The sequence below is a fragment of the Haemaphysalis longicornis genome, unplaced genomic scaffold (genome assembly GCF_048455015.1).
Source record: "Haemaphysalis longicornis isolate Haplotype H1 unplaced genomic scaffold, Haemaphysalis longicornis Haplotype H1 scaffold_9, whole genome shotgun sequence".
In the NCBI taxonomy this organism is placed as follows: domain Eukaryota; kingdom Metazoa; phylum Arthropoda; class Arachnida; order Ixodida; family Ixodidae; genus Haemaphysalis; species Haemaphysalis longicornis.
Genome location: NW_027526460.1, coordinates 27,997,685 through 28,013,893, shown reverse-complemented (window position 1 = coordinate 28,013,893; position 16,209 = coordinate 27,997,685).

Below are 16,209 nucleotides of genomic sequence, written 5' to 3'. Positions count from 1 at the left end.
TCTGTTTTTCCGGCTCCCCTTATTGAAGCTCGAAGTGGGATTTTCCCCGCGGCGATTCCAACGAATTGAAAGGTATCGCCAAAGCCCCGAGTCGTCCTCGTCGGTTTGGGATCTGCATTCTATAATTGGTCCGCGGATAGTACGGCGTTCATAAAAGGCTGCCGGGTACTGGAAGAGTAGTGGCGCGAGTAGCAAGTTTTATATTTATTAGCCGCGCTTGCTTTTTGTTTGAGTTAAAGCTCTTGACAGGAGAGTTTGTCGATGAGCTAGTTAGTACATTGCATAAATTGAACCGCGATAAGGCGGGACAGAGTGAAGAGTAAAAAAAAAAAAAACACACTGGCGCTGACTAGCAACTGTTTACCTTTGGAAAAAAAGACCGAATATGGGCGAACAAAACAGGCATGTTTAGCTATGCTCATGGGCAGCGCGACACACGAGGAAATAGGCCAAGCAAAGCTAAAACATGAAAAAAAAAACATGGACAAAAAAAAAAACATGGACACAATCTGCAGGTCAAACACGATCCTCTGCTATGAATGAAGAACGCCTCCCAGAACTCGCGCGTGTGTTGGCCTGCCTGCATCTTGTTAGGGTACTACAGGCCTCTAAATTGGCCCTACACTTGCAACTTTTCATACGCAGCGCAAGCATGCTGCCAGTACCGGCTAAGGAAACATGGCGACTCGCTAAAAACCATTCTTTTTGCGATATACCGCATTGGCATGGCATCCAATAAAGCACCACCGTGTCGCCCTTTTCGCACAAAAGGTGCGGCATAATACCAGCCATCTGCGGTCAACTGCTCATATGGTCTGTTGAGAAAGAAACGAGCCTCCGAGATCTGCTTGATGGTCTCTTTATTGGAATAAACTTATGACGATGATCGGCACGAGGGTGTCATAACGCTTCTTTTGCAGCACGGTCTTCTGTTCATAGGCGATTAAATATCTGCAGCACTGGTTTGAAGTCACAGGAGAGCTCCAGTACTGCCTACAAGCGGTCGCCAGGCAATATAGCACGGTAACCGCGACAAAACAGGATATTGAAAGAAAAAAAATATTTCACATTAATCACGCAAGATACACTTGTAGCTTTGGCTCTCCCGTAACTTGAGCTCCATTGTATACAGTCTTGTCGCAATCATACATACGTAAAATTGAAAGTTGATCACACAAATAAAAGCTGTATCGGGTTCAGTCGTCGAGACACTTGGTGAAGCCCTTGGACAAAGCACTGCATTTTGGCCCCCTGCGACCTCCACTGAGGAGATAAGAACACTTGTGGAGCCGGGCCGCAGATCTGAGGGCGACGGGTGGGCACATTCATTTGCGAGCGGTTCCCGTTATCATCTACAAAAATTGCTTCCGTCTGCCAACGAACTCCCAAACCTCCTGCACTTCAATCTCCCCGCCTCTTACATCTTTCTGCCTCCCTACGACCACCCCTGCCAGCGCTAAGACCAAATTTCCTCTCGGTCTTTTCGTCTTCTTTTTGACAGTAAGGGTGCACACGTTGCCGGGAGCGCCGGTCAGATTGTGGACTCATTTGAATTTGCCGGCGGCTCCTTTGAGGTACAGTGCTCCATCTAATGGAATATCTGCGAAGCGCTCGCCTGCAGGTTTTCTGCCCCCTGACGCTCTGTTCCTGTGCTACCTAGATGTTTTGACCTGCCATGCTGGCGTCCACTACACGCAGACTTGGACGTTACTCTATCGGGGTTTTTGATTCGTTTCCTGCGGGGTTTATGTTGAACCGCTCCTTTTGGCTTGCTTGGATTGGTTCAACGCCAGTTCCACTGCTATGCTTTCCTCCGCGAACGAAATGACCCTTTCGCGTCTCTGAGCTTAGGCTTTGCCTGTTGGGCCCGAGAGAATCACCTCTTCAGTAGTAAATAAAAATCCCTTACTTTCGGCTGTCGAAAAGGGCTACAGAGGAACTCTATGAATGCGTGAGGTAATAAGAATCAATGTGCAAAAAAGAAAAATTGGCGCAGTTTGCACTTGTGGTGCAAGGCTGGAGAAACAGCAGAGCTGGTGGTCGAATTAGCTTCTCCCAGCACTGAAAGCGGATCCCAGAAGAGAGGGAGCAGCCATATCTCAGCACAGTGCAAAGCCGTTTTAGACGGCACTGTAAAGCAAAGACAATTGAGGTATGTGCAATGTTTTCTTCTTCTTCTTCTCCATTTGGTAATGGCACGCACCCACTTAGGGGGATTGGCCAAGACTTGATGTTTGTCTTATTATTCAAAAAGTGCTCTTCACAATTGGAAATTAATGATAAAAACACTACACTCCTTAGGGGCGGGGCCAGGTGAGTGACTGTACGAATCATCTAGCATAAAAGTATAGCCATGATGAATTCTTGAAGGAGGAAGTAAATTTCTTGGCTTGCTTTGCCAAGGCAGCTAGCTCAGAATGAAAGAAGAACTGAAGTTTTTAGTTCAAGTCTAAGGCGTTCGTTTTCTTTGCAGTGTGAAACGGCGACATTCCAACAATACTGTCCTATGATACAAGTTGATTAAAAAACAAGCATGCGTCTGTTAATGCCAATCCTGACCTGCTCAAATATGCGTTTAATTTAGGAATACGGCACCTCATGGCTCTGAAGGCCACTTCACACTGGCGGGAAACACAAAACGATGAACTCCATGTGAATATTAGGCAAGCATACTCTGGTCTATCGAGGATAACGTTGTACCGCCCCCTGAGTAAGAAATATCTACGAAGACTTCCACAGTTATAGCTGTGAGATTTGGACATACATTTAGTACAGGGCCACCCAAGTCGAAACCCGCTAATGAGTTCGCCCTCTTATTGAGCAGAATATCGGCATGTTCAGGCACCCACACAACCCGTAGCAATCGCTGTCATCTCTTCTCGTCATTGTCTTCCTCCTATGGCACAGCTGCGTAGGGCAAACGCTCCTGTAGCGCGTCCTCGCCCCGGTAGACCTCCACTTCTTCGTCTGCTGGTCCGGTGGCCGTCTCCACGTGTGGATTGTGAAGGGATAGCGTGATAGATTCGCCGTCATCGTCTTCAGGGCGGGGGACCCGTGGCGCGCCGGTCGTTTCAGGGTGACGACGACGAAGGCGGGAGCTCCTCATGTGGCGCAAGACCACGCGCAAACCTGGACGCCTACTGGATGCCAACGGATAGGTATCTGCTTTTAAGTTGTGAGCGGGCGAATGAGCCCCCTCATTGCTCGATTCCTGGTCAACCCCCCGCGTGGGTCTGCGCCGTAAGACGTGGAACAATAACAACAACAACGACGCCGGGCGGTCACCGCGAGGCACGTGTTCATGTGCGCTCGGAGTTTTCTGTCTACTCCGGACGGATTTGTGTCGGCGTAACAGATCTGCTGTTAAAAATACAGCAAAGGCGAAATAAAAGCACACAAAAGAACAACATGCACATGAAGGAAACTAATCAAGTTTAAGAGTATGGCTCGTGGGTTCATTGACAGTGCACCATGGTTTCTAAAGTTGTTTTTTCTTCACTTACAGTTCAGCATGCATGAGGCGGAGGTATTGCTATTCCTTACCGGGCTTCTCGTCACTGCATCTTCTGAGGCATGATGATGTTTGCCACGCAAGGGCGGGGGGAGTGTAAAGCGGAGACGAAGGCGCCAAGTATCTATAATTTTCTCAGTAATTTAATTCACTAGAAACGCCCGAAGAGTGGCTGCAGCGTTCATAAGATTATTTGAAGGTGTCGGCGGCTAAGTGCCGGCCGCCCGAAAAATCTATTTTCTCTACATTTTAATTGTCGCTGATGTCAGTGCGGTGCTCAGCATTCTTATTTTTGTCACTTACAGCTACAAAGTGCGAGGCGATATAAAGGAGCCATGAAGACAAAACACAAGTTTGGTTCATTCAAAAGATTGCCTCGTTAGAATCATACTGACAGCACTCTTAAGATAAACTTCGCTCGAATAAGCTATGTAATTGGAAAAAAGGGAATGGTCATGCGACCCACCGGCTCATTTCGCGCAACAGAAAATATGATGTCATACCAGCGTGTTCTGCGATAGGCGGAGGCTGCTAAAAGCAAACGCGAATTAGGCAGAGCTTATAAGCTTGCCGAACCAGCTATTTGCGACTAAATGTACTTGATATCCATTTCACAGCAGCAAGAATGGTGCCGTAAACAAAAGTTACGAAAATACACGTAAACATAGAAGTACCGATGCGCACTGCTGTTGGTACTGGGCACACTAGGCTTGTTTTAGCTGCACAGCAGTCCGACGCCGACGCTGGCCGATTGGCGTAAGTGACGTTGCCTTACGTGACCATGTTTGTCGAGCATACCCCATGTATGTTTAACGAAGTGATTACTTTGTGCCGTAACAAAAACAAGCCAGATATAAATACGGTAAAAAAGAAAGCAACGGCGGAGTACTGAGTATGCTAGCGCCATCTGGGAGGTTTGACGCGGCAAGCAAGGCTGCAGAACCGAATGGCGCAGTGGAAGTTCGTTTGTATACGCGCCGTTATGACTTCATTGTAGGCGTCACTAAAACACACAATTTGGCGGGAAAATCAAAATTTTAACTTAAATTCATTGATCTCTCAGTGAATACGGCATCATTTGCTGCCGCGCAAGCGCTGGTGACGCTATAAAGCACGAAATCTTTCGAATAAATAAAACTTGTATTTTGTCTTCATGGCTCCTTTAACACGGAAAAGCAATTCGAAAAAAAAAAAACAACAATTGGCGCATTACAGAAAAATATGCAACAACGCGAATAGAAAATCAGAACACGAACTAAAAACAACGCGAGAAAAGGAGTGCAATCGTAGTTGTACTCGCAGATTGCTTGAAGGGCCTCGCTTTTATGCCATTTTTAAGACAGGCTGTTTCGTGCACCCCGTAAGAATGCATTTATTGTTTCCGACACAGTGCGGAGCCGAATGGAAATTCTGTAACGAGTTAGACACGCTCCGCCATATCACTGTGCAGTGCAAGGAAAACCGCGACCTACAACCCCTTACAAATTCCCTTTCCCCTGAGCAGTGGGAGATACTGCTGATAGCAGTCGCCTGGAGGACCAAGCACTCCTTGAAACCCGGGCTACGAGGGCGCGGTCAACACACGGCTTCCTGAATTAAGGATCCACTCCTACCTTTCTAGCTCAATAAATGTTTCATCTCTCTCTCTCTCTCTCTCTCTCTCTCTCTCTCTCTCTCTCTCTCTCTCTCTCTCTCTCTCTCTCTCTCTCTCTCTGTCTCTCTGTCTCTCTCCGCTTACGCGAATTTCTTTTATTTAAGCGTGGTTGTTTTTCTGGGTTTGTTTATTTGATCAACCCCATTGTTCTTTAATGTTGTTTGATTATTTAATAAGAAATTTTTAAAATGCATGTCCAACACAAACCATGCACCTAATGCTTTTAACGGGGTACGTTCTCCAGTTATGAATAATTAAGTCATAAGCAGTAAAACAACCACTCTTCATCTACAATAAAATGCAAGTAACCGGTATTCCTAATCTTGAGCGTAATATAATTGTTATTGAACCAATAAGAGCAGTTATCGATTCCAACTTGTATATATAGCGTTGTAATCCATACAATGTGTTATTGAGAGACACGAGGGCCGTGTCATTGACGTGCATTATAATATCGTAATATTTTAATTCTAGGGCATCATTAACACACTGGAGAAACGTAGAGTCCCGAGAACAGATTTCTTTGAGAACAGTTTTACCTCATTCTCAGAGTTGAAACAAAGTTGTCGATAACCACCCAGTCACTGCGTACGGAAATTTCGTTCTAAGGCTGTAGCTGTATACCTTATGCAATAATATTTTATCATTGAAGTCATTAAAAGAGTTTTTAGGGTGTAATACCACAGGAATGCCGATCTCGGGCCACTCAAAAGTAATTTCTGCGCTCAGAAGCGTGTGAAATAACTCATTAAAGTGGCCTACTAAGTGATGTAAACATGAAATGAAGAAGCTTTTATTTCAAAACGAAATATTTTATTTCGCCAGCCATGCCTTTCAGTTCCTAACACCCTCATTAACTCAAACTCATTCACAAACTATCATCGAAAGTACCGAGCTCATTCACCGCTCCAAATTTTTCTGCTTTCCGGCTTTTGTCCACTAAGCCTAATAAGACATCCACGCTCTTTACGCAAGATAGCAGAGATTCCCCTGTGTGTGGCAAGAGCAGACCGATAGCGTTTGCTCCTCGAAAACCGGGCGCTATCAGTGGTGCCTCTCATCTCATGCCACAAAGTAGACGCCAGCAGTGCTCCGGACGGATCTACTCCCCCAAGATGCAAGCGTGATCCGCGACCGCGTGCCGCAAGCCCCCGTTACTCGCATCGCCGACTCGGCGAGGCGAGCGTAGCCAAGCACTCCATAAGAGAGGAAGGGTCGCTGCCTCAATGGCGTGCCAAGACAAAGCGACCCTTGGTAGCATCCGCGAAAACTAATCCTGTCGCCTAGGGCTGCACGGGTGGCGTCTGCGATGGCGGCTCCTCTTTGCTTCATCCTCCCGTCTTGACCTTTTCTCTGAATAGCTGTTAAAGGGCATCGATCGGCCAGCATACATTACTCCTTCACCACTTTCCCTTTGATGCCCCACACTACCCCATTTCTCGTCTGCTCTGTCCATTCGGCACGTATTGCCATTCTGCGTACATTTCCTGCGAAAAATTTGTTCTTTGTCAAAATTTTCAAGGCCATGCCGAAAGTGCAAAGGCCGCTAAAAATTCAGAGTTCAATTTTACCTCTCGAGCGAGACTGAAACGTTTTATACCGAAAAGGTGGAGAAAACGCCTTTCTTTCCTCCTGTCACAAAATACTTTAGTCACAGTTAAACGTTAAGTGTCTGCTCCGAACTCTTTGTATTCCAGAAAGCTCTGGCGTGGACTTGCAAAATTTGACAAAGACTGTACGGATAGCAGCACAGCTGACCGCAAAGCCGCTTGGGGTATAGCAGCCAAGCTCGCTATACAATAAACTTGTCTCTGCACAACTAGCTTTCTCACAATGCTTTAGTGCGTTGCGGTGAAGCAAATTTGTACAGAGAAACGCTTTCTGGTTCATGAGCGGCGTCGAAGACACGCGAGCTAGAACCAGAACAGAAACAAAAATTGAGGGAAAAGCGACGTAAGAAATCGCGACAGCAAATGAGACACGTAAAAATCTAGAAGAACTATGTGTAGGTGCGATGCAGCCAAAAATGCGCTCAGAACTTGTTTTTTTTTTTTTTTTAATTTAGGATGAGCTATGGGTGCGCATGACAGTTACCAGACAAGCGCAGAATATGCTTCACTTAGTTGATATACGACTGACAGCGGGAAGTGTAACCCGATGAAATGAAGAATAGACAGACACAGCGCTAAGAACTTAAAGCTTGTGGCCGTGAGCACTCAGTTAAGTAAGAAACCTGGCGAAAAACAACGTCAAGAAATTTGAAAGAGTAAAAAAAATCTCCAATGAGGAATACAGAAGGCGAAGTCAAGGGGCGAAGGGAAGACAGTATAACGAATATTTCGCTTTAAGTGAATGACCTGTTCGAACAAGGTGACACGCTCTTGAACGTCCCTTAATGGCGTTCTGTATATGTTGGGTTGATATTTAAGCCGATGTTCCGGATAGTAAACTTCCAGTTCCTATCGAGTGTCGTATCTGTGTTGTCTTCTTTCCTGGTGGTTGGTCGTTGAGCTATTAAAACTTCAGCATGTCGTACGGATTCAACCATTTATCTAAAATATTTGCGCTTTTTTTAAATCCTGGTTGCTTGATTCATTCATCACTGTTATACATTAGAACCAGATCCACTGCATAGCACAGTCGAACTTCGTTATACCCGAGTAGTATCGGGACAGCTAATTAGTTCGTTATATCCGATAGTCGTTTTAACCGCAGGAGAAAAAATCGCCTGTAACAAATCGACAATCTGGCTTTCGCAAAAATACTTGATGGAAGAATGCATTTTTCAAGGCTTCGAATCCACTATAAACAAGGTAACCCTTGCCTTTCTCCTTGTTGCATTCAGAGCTAACTGAACCGGAACATGAGTTCGTGAAATTACAACAGAGCAAAATTCGCTTGACGAAACAGGCCTTCGTCCTTATTCATTTGATGAAGGATGTGATCTTCGTCTGGTGGCTACTTACAGGACTGAGCGGGATGAACGTTTGCAGTGTACACGAACAAAAGGGCCTTTATAATTCTGCTGTTTCGGACGACGGGATTTTCTTCAAGTAGGTTCTCAGCTTCCTGGTCAAATGTTTCATTGTTATATCCGATACCGTGCGCGCGGCTTCAGTTTCGTTACAAAAAAGAAGTGTCATTGAAATAAAGCGCGACGAACCAAAGTTTGTATTTAATTCGCTATAGCCAATAATTCTTTATATCGGGGTTTGTTATAACGAGGTTCGACTGTATGTCTAAGAGTAGAAATGGGCAGGCCAACGGCCCAGATAAAAGACGGTCACCGAGTCGAGCTAGAACCAAAACCGCGACTTCGGTGCACCAAATATCAGCCATGGAGGCTACAGAGCTGGCGTTCAAATTTATCAAAGCGGAGGGCTGTTTGAAGGCCGACAGTAGTGTTTTTTACTCTCGGTTTTCTACGCATAAAAAAGGAAGAACGTAATTTCAAATATTGTTTGCAACGGGAAATTTCTGGAAAAGGATCGCCTTGAAGTAAGGCTATTTGATTTAATGGTGGATGGCGATCTAACTGTGAAAAGCGAGTTACCTCGATCACACGCTGAGGCTTGTCCGGACTGCGTGGCAGCTTCTAAGTTTGCGAGGAACGCGAAGTCACCAAGACCTTATTTTTATCGAGGACAACAAGACTAGAAATACTGTCCAATATAAAATATAGCACTTTAGGTTTCTTGCGGGGAGTGTAAAATGACTTCTCAGAATAAATAGCTCTCCCACTTATCTTTTCAGCGTGCCCACAGGACCACTCATACTTTTTGTCTTACGAAGGTGGAGGAGACATTTGCTCTAACCCAATATCATCCTGAATTCGTGAGTACAATACATATTGTTACAAGAAGTGCGCTCGTATTCTTTTAGTCACGAATCGTTTATGATTGCAATACTTTAGCATGATGGCAATCGAAATGGCTCGTTTTTAAGTATGACAAAGCAACCTCGGCGAACCAGGCTAGGCATATCCCGACAAAACCCGGTACCTAATTCATGCCCAGACAAATTTAAAAGGTCATTTTTTTCTTTTAACACGAAAGTGTTTTATTTTCGGGTACAAAATATTTCACGGACGTCATATCCGTCACGGAAATGACGCCAGTACAACGGAGCAAGTGGCCTGTAAAGGGTGCACCCCTGCACACACGGTCTTCTTGCGTGGAACCAACCTTTAGTACTAAATAGTACGTTATATTTTGGGTTGTTAGTTTTCGGGTTTTATATTTTGACACGAAAGTGTTTTAGGCCGGTATACACCAAGATTTCACTCACGTCATATCCGTCACGGAAATGACGCCAGTACACCTTTGCCGAACCGACCCGCCAGCAGGACGTCGCTCGCCAAGCACACCCACAAGACAGCGCCGACCCGCAAATTGCGCTCAGCTGTAGATTTCGCTGCACATTTCACTTTCGTGTTTTACCGATTCCTATGACAGAGAAATCAACCACAGTTTTTTTATATATCAAAAGGCACTTCGGCGTAAGTGTCACGTAAGAATAGAATTTTCGTGTAATGTGCATTACTCAGGGGTATTACTAATTTCAATTAATCTGCTTATCCGCAAGAAAAATTGCATGCGTTTACATTGTAGCAAAACAACCGCAAAAACACACACGGAAAATTGAAGCTAATGCCTAAAACTACCGCTTTATCTCACACGGGGGCGTGAGACGTCCGACACTCAAAAAGTTTACTTTAAACATTTTAATATGCGGTTGTGAAAGAGAGGGAACATGTAAACTGCGGATACGGTTAAAAGTTTGTACTAAGGAGATTTATTTCGTGAAATGAGCTTTCCTTTATTTACCCGCACAGTTTGTTGATTACAGGCATCAATACAGTCTGTGAAAGATTTTTTTTTTGTTTTCGGTGGCGTGTAATGAAACTTCAGCGCCGCAAGTTTAACTTACTCTGAGAGGAACTTTTTGCTCCATTTTTTTGGAGAAGCACGCCGATGCAGAGCCAGTGATAGGCGAGTTATACAGCAAGGCGTTCTCCTTTTCATCAAAGATGAGCGACTAAACGAGATAAACATTAGTTGCACTCGCAGCAAAAATATTGAGACCTTCCCCGACACGACAAATAGGGCCCGTTCGCTGCCTTCAGGGCCTAGCACTCCACGCCGCTTTTATCCTCTTCCTTCGCTTCGATTCCGCTCGGCTCTCGCGTACGTGATCTGGCTTCACGCCGATGGCCGCCGCCAGTCCCTGGCACCAAAGCCACGTCCGAACGTATCCTACGCTGCTTCAGGCTTGGGTTCCTTCGAGTGAGCTGCGAATGAAGAAGAATTATCGCTAAGGCCTGAGATGGTATGCCTCCTGCCTTTTTCTTTCTCGCCTGATCTTCGAGCAGAGAAAGTCAGAGCTATACTTAACCAACGTGTTCCCCGCCAGCTAAGGAATAGGGCGCACACCCGAACACTGAAAAGGATGTCATGCGGACGCACCCACATATTTGGAAAACGAGGTCAGATAGTCGGAGCTCAAGTTTGGCACGCTAAGTTTGCTATAGCGTTATTTTTTCTCGGTATTAAATTAAGGACAGAAAGATTTAAACTGATTCATTTTTTATTTTGGGGATGTTTTGTTTGCTGCAGCAGCATTTTTTTCGTGCTGTGATTTTGTTCAAACCCCGGTGTGGGTGAATATTTTCAAATCGAAAGAAAATCAGGCCCCCCTCCGTCTAACGACGACGATGGTTGAACGCGACGCTTCCGCGCGACAGATCATCGTCGTAGGTGGGGTGCATGATTTTTATGTCTAACTTTGCACGTCCTAGCACCCCTCTCCAAATCCAAAGCGCTTTGACCATGTCGAAGTGAAGCAATCGGATAGACGTCGGCTTCACAGCGCGGGAAACTCGTGTTCGATACCGGAGACGGGAAGCCTTTTTTCTCTTTCACTCACCCGTTTTCACATTACATACGCTATCAGTGAGAACGCTAAAGCTTCGCTTAAATACAGAAGCACGGAGATTCGTCAGCCACAACAAAAGCGTTAGAAAATTGGACTCTGGAAAATACGAAGACGCGCCCTGTATGCCTCAACTCAGACAGAACGCTGTTGTCCGCGCCGGCTTTGGCGCACGAGTGTTGAGTTCGCCATTGAGAGAGATAATGCTGTTGGGCATGAGAACACGATTCCTTCGTGGGTGGCGATAGGCTGGGACTACTTCATCGTTTTTATCCTGTTAGTTTTACTTTTGCTGTTACCGCTTTCTCTCTGCAATTTAATACGGCGGCTTTCCTCGTTTGTTCCTCAGTTAGATGATAGGGTGGTGGATCACAACTTACACGCCAGAGCCCCAGGGATCCGTTTGAGCGTTTGTTTCGTGGTAGACCCGGAGGGAGCTTCCCGTATTGCTGCGTCGGCCACTCTGTCTACATTATCTGCAAGCTTGCGATTCCTGTGTTCACATCAGTGCATGACCCATGTGGTGCCACAAAGAGGGATGCAATTCCCGTGCGCGGGAGAAAAGTCGAGTTATATTCGCGCTCTTAATCTACCACTAGTAATTCGATCGGCAAAGCGGATTTGCCGATGAGCGATCAGTAATGAAATTGTAGCCTGCCGATGACGTGCAGTGAGTTTCGCCTCTTCCTCAACAATATTTTTGCGCCTACCGAAAACATGAGTTTCTAAGAGCGGAGCTGTTGTAGCTGGCCGTAATGTTTGGCGCGTAACGCGTTAAAAATACCACGAAAATGTCGAGCGCTCGTGAGCGCGTGCTTCGCGACGACCGCCGAGCATCCCCTGCATGCGCGGTGGCTTTAGCAAAAAAGAAAAAGAAAACTGGTGAAACCAAATATGGACCCCTGGAAGAACGAAGCGCTAGGGGGGTTTGGAGAACAAACCCCCTTGAGTATTTACGTCCGTTGGCCTTGCCCTTTGCCTGCCTCCCGATTTGGGCGCCATAGCCAGGACTGCCATGTGTGGAGGATTCTCCGAGCGTGACCCACGCCACAATATTTTTGGTTGTGTTTTGTATACACCAGAACAACCGGACATCCCCTCATTGCTCGAATAATGTCTTCCCATTTCTCGGAATAAAATATTTGTCAACGAACGCTCAATAATAGCTTTTCTGTCGTATTGGGGTCCCATTTACCTACAATACGCAGCCTTGCGGGATTTTGTTCTGTACAAGAGTTCCTGTAAGTATGATTAACAGCTTCTTCGGTGGGCGAAGATGAAGGAAATCATTCGCGTGCTTGCCGTACCTCGAGAGGAAGAGAAAAAAAAGGCGAAAATTACTTTAGCGGTATATTCGCTTGAAAGACCTCAGCGGAACGAGCAGCGTAAGAGCGAAGTAACTCCCACAGGAAGATCCTCCACGTGAGAGACTGGATAACTGAGATGAGCCCCACTCTCCAGCGTCGATCCTTTGCCTTCCGCTCGTGGCGCTGCAAGTGCGCACCGCATCATCTATCACTGTCCAATCTTTGCCAAGTTCAACAATACATTCCCCTGGTGGCGCTAAGTCAAGGCAGTAGAGAAATTCGCATTAGTATGCTTTTAGGAAAGTAAACGTAAGCGTTTTGGGGTGTTGCGAACGCTTTCAGTATAATTACTACATTAGTATGCAGCGAGAAGCTCAATTCATAATGAGAGGCAGGGCCTGTCATAATAAAATGTCCCTGTGATGGATGCCCAAGAAAATTTGAAAAGACGGGACACCTTGCGCTGCAGGTTTAGAAGTTCGGGATGCTGGCTTTAGGCAATGCAGGCGGAAGGGCGATGAGCACATTTTGTTTATGAGGAAGCGTGACGTCAGTGTTTACAAACAGGGGTCGGGACTAATTTATAGGGACCAGCCGGCCTTTGTATGGCTCTACCGTCGCATCAGCAAACAGCGCTGCCAGTGGCAAACCGCTCGTCAGTGGATTGCCGGTGGAGGTCAGCGAAGGGTACTTGTGCATGGTTTGGCGCCGTTCTGTGGCGAGGCTTCCAAAGCCTAAATAACCGCGAGGACTTTTTCAGTTCGGCGATTCTTGAGAGTGGGGACAACCTTTACGAGGAACGCCAAGTGTACGACTTGCGCACATATATAGTGCGTGCAAACAGCAGATGACGCTTAATGCGCCAAGCTGCAATGGCTTCGTGGAAGTGCAAGTTCATTCCCTAATGCAACCGTTGTAATATAAAAGCAAATTTTTAATGCCACATTTTTCTCTGCGTGCACTTTGTCAAATCGATGAACTTATTCAGATAAATACTCTCGCAAAGCTGCCGTGGGCGTGCCGATTAAGGCATGCTGCGGCGCTGGAATTCGCAATTGGTGAAGAAACGACGTCCTGCATGCAGGAGCGAATTGAGAGGGCAGGTTGGGGGGAGCCTTTAAATATTTATCTCCAAGGAAAAAAATACCCGCCAATCCACCCTGTGATGGTGGTTGGAAAGCGAAGCTGTAAACGTCACCCATAATGATTACTCATGCGACGTCACTTGAATTCCCTCAATTCACTCTCGTGGCTCTACCAAGAGTGAAATCAGAGACAAGTGAAACGCATTTAACCACACCCTTTATTACCTCAAAGAGGTATTCGTTGCTACTTAGCAAAGCACATTTAAAGGACTCAGTTTCAACGTTGCAGCCCAGGACCAAATGTGCTGTTCTTGATGCCTTCAAGGCGAAAGGTGAAGGTTTGACGTTCACGGAGGAGGTTCCCGCTGACGGCACCTTGAAATTTCTTGACCTCGAGCTCCGTTTCTCGCAGCATCATACATGCTGGATGTACGCGCCCTGTTCTAGCAAGCCGCTTTTAAACTTCGCTTCTTTTCATTCGAAGCTAGTTAAGAATGGGATAGCCCACACGTGCCTCAGATCCGCTGTCAACAAGTCCTCTCATCATTTGGCGCAACAAAGCTTCAATGCACAAATAATTCGGCTGGAGAACGCTGGCATCCCTCTCTCCGTGCTGCCCGCAGGGGCGCCTTGTCTATTCAAGGTGACGGTAGTGGCGACACCGCGGACCCCGAGCCCATGTGGGTTGGACCCACCCACACCCTTGGCTGTGCGTGGCTTTGCCGTGTCCGGGGAAAAGGGCATCCTGGTGGTTGAGCCAAAGCCAGGGTTGTTTTGGACCTTTATGGCCCCCTGGCAGAGGCAACACACCACTTCGGCCCCCGCTTCCCGTAGACGGTGCCCCCAGTCTGACCCGACCTGGGGGAAATCAGCCAGTCGCCTTTTCCTGTCCTCCTCTCCATTCTTTTGCTTTCCTATTGTCCTTCCTAACCCTGTCCTGTCATCTTCTCTTTTCTTCATTTCTCCGTTTTCCCCAGGCGGCGAGGGTTAACCCTGTGCGAAGGCTTCAACCTAGATCCCGAGCATAGGGTTATAGTGGCAATGTACAGTTAGCGTGCGCTGCAAAGCCACGTTCCCTTGTTGGGCTCCGTGGTGGGTGACTGGCCTTGCCACCGAATTCATTCCATAGTTTATGGCTTCCTTCTCCATTCCATCCAAACGAACTGATCGGCCTCCGAAACGAGGCCGCACCGAAGAAATTTTCAAACCGATTTCTAACCTCGCCTTCAACAACCCTGACAACTTCCCACGCTTCCTAGTGATGCAGTCAGCTGATAAAGAAACTCCCATTACCAGCAAATCTGTATTTTTGGTTGCAAAATTTATTGACGGTTTGATAGGAAAAAACTATGAAGCGAAAAAGCTCAGTTCTGGAGACCTGATGATCGAAGTCAAGAGTAGAGAGCAGTCCAACACTCTTTTGAAGCAAACCAAGCTAGCCGACCTTGAGATCACAGTAACTCCCCACCGTACCCTTAACAGCTGCCAGGGTGTCATCTCCGAATCAGAACTGATCAACGAAACAGACTTTGACCTGCTCGAAGGTTTGCGCGAGCAGGGGGTAACCGCTGTGCGACGCATCACCATTAGACGGGACGGAAACGAAATTAAGACGAAGCACATAATACTGACCTTTGATCGATGCACTTTGCCAGAGTACGTAAACGCAGGGTTTCTGCGCTGTAAGACCAGAGTGTACATACCAAACCCGCGACGTTGTTTCATCTGCCAGAGGTATGGGCACGGCAGCAATTCGTGCCGAGGAAAACAAACGTGTGCAAAGTGCTCTGGGCAGGACCATTATGCTGACGACTGCAAAAGCACACAACTAAAGTGCAGCAACTGTGGAGGACCCCATGGAGCATACTCTCGCTCTTGCCAGGAGTTTAAGAAAGAAAAAGAAATCATCAACCTAAAAGTGACGCAAAATCTTTCATTTCCAGAAGCCCGTAAGCGTTATGCTCTGCTTCCTTCAGGGAGCTACGCCAGCGCTGCCCGCCGGGGGGTGGGGCGGCGTCTGGTTTCTGCGGCCACTCAGTATAGTGAAACTGACTTAGTGGCGCACACACCCCTCGAGGTGCTGCCCCTGGCAGGCCAAACAACTCGTGCATTGCCAGCAGTGCCCGCAGGCGTTGCACCTGACCAGAATTGCTCTGGGAGTGGCGTTGCTGTCGCTCCTCGACAGAACCCGACCGCCGAAACTGCGGTGGCAATGGATGTGGGTACAGGAGGCGCCTCTTCTGCAGCCATGTCCAACACATCAAAAAAGGTGGTGGCTGAATCTTCTGCCATCCCATCAAACGCGTTGCGGGATGGGCGCCGTAAAACCTCCCTCCCGTCAATGCCCCAAAACCCGGACGAGGACATGGATGTCACGCCATCCCGGCCTGCATCGCAGTCATCTAAAGACCACCGCGGTAGTTTTGGCCGCGGCAAAAAATCACAAGCTCCCCGAGTCATTGGCCCTGATTCGGGCTCAGTGACATAGGGATCTCCATCTAAACAAAACGTATGCTCAGCACCTTTCTTCTAACCTTTTATGGCAGTTCAAAGCATTATCCAATGGAACTGTAGGGGATTAATTAGAAACCTCGATGATGTCTACGAAATCCTTAATAAGTACCATCCAAATATCCTATGCCTACAAGAAACACACTTAAAACCTACACAAACCAACTTTCTCAAACAATACTCGGTATTCAGGAGAGACAGGGACTGCTA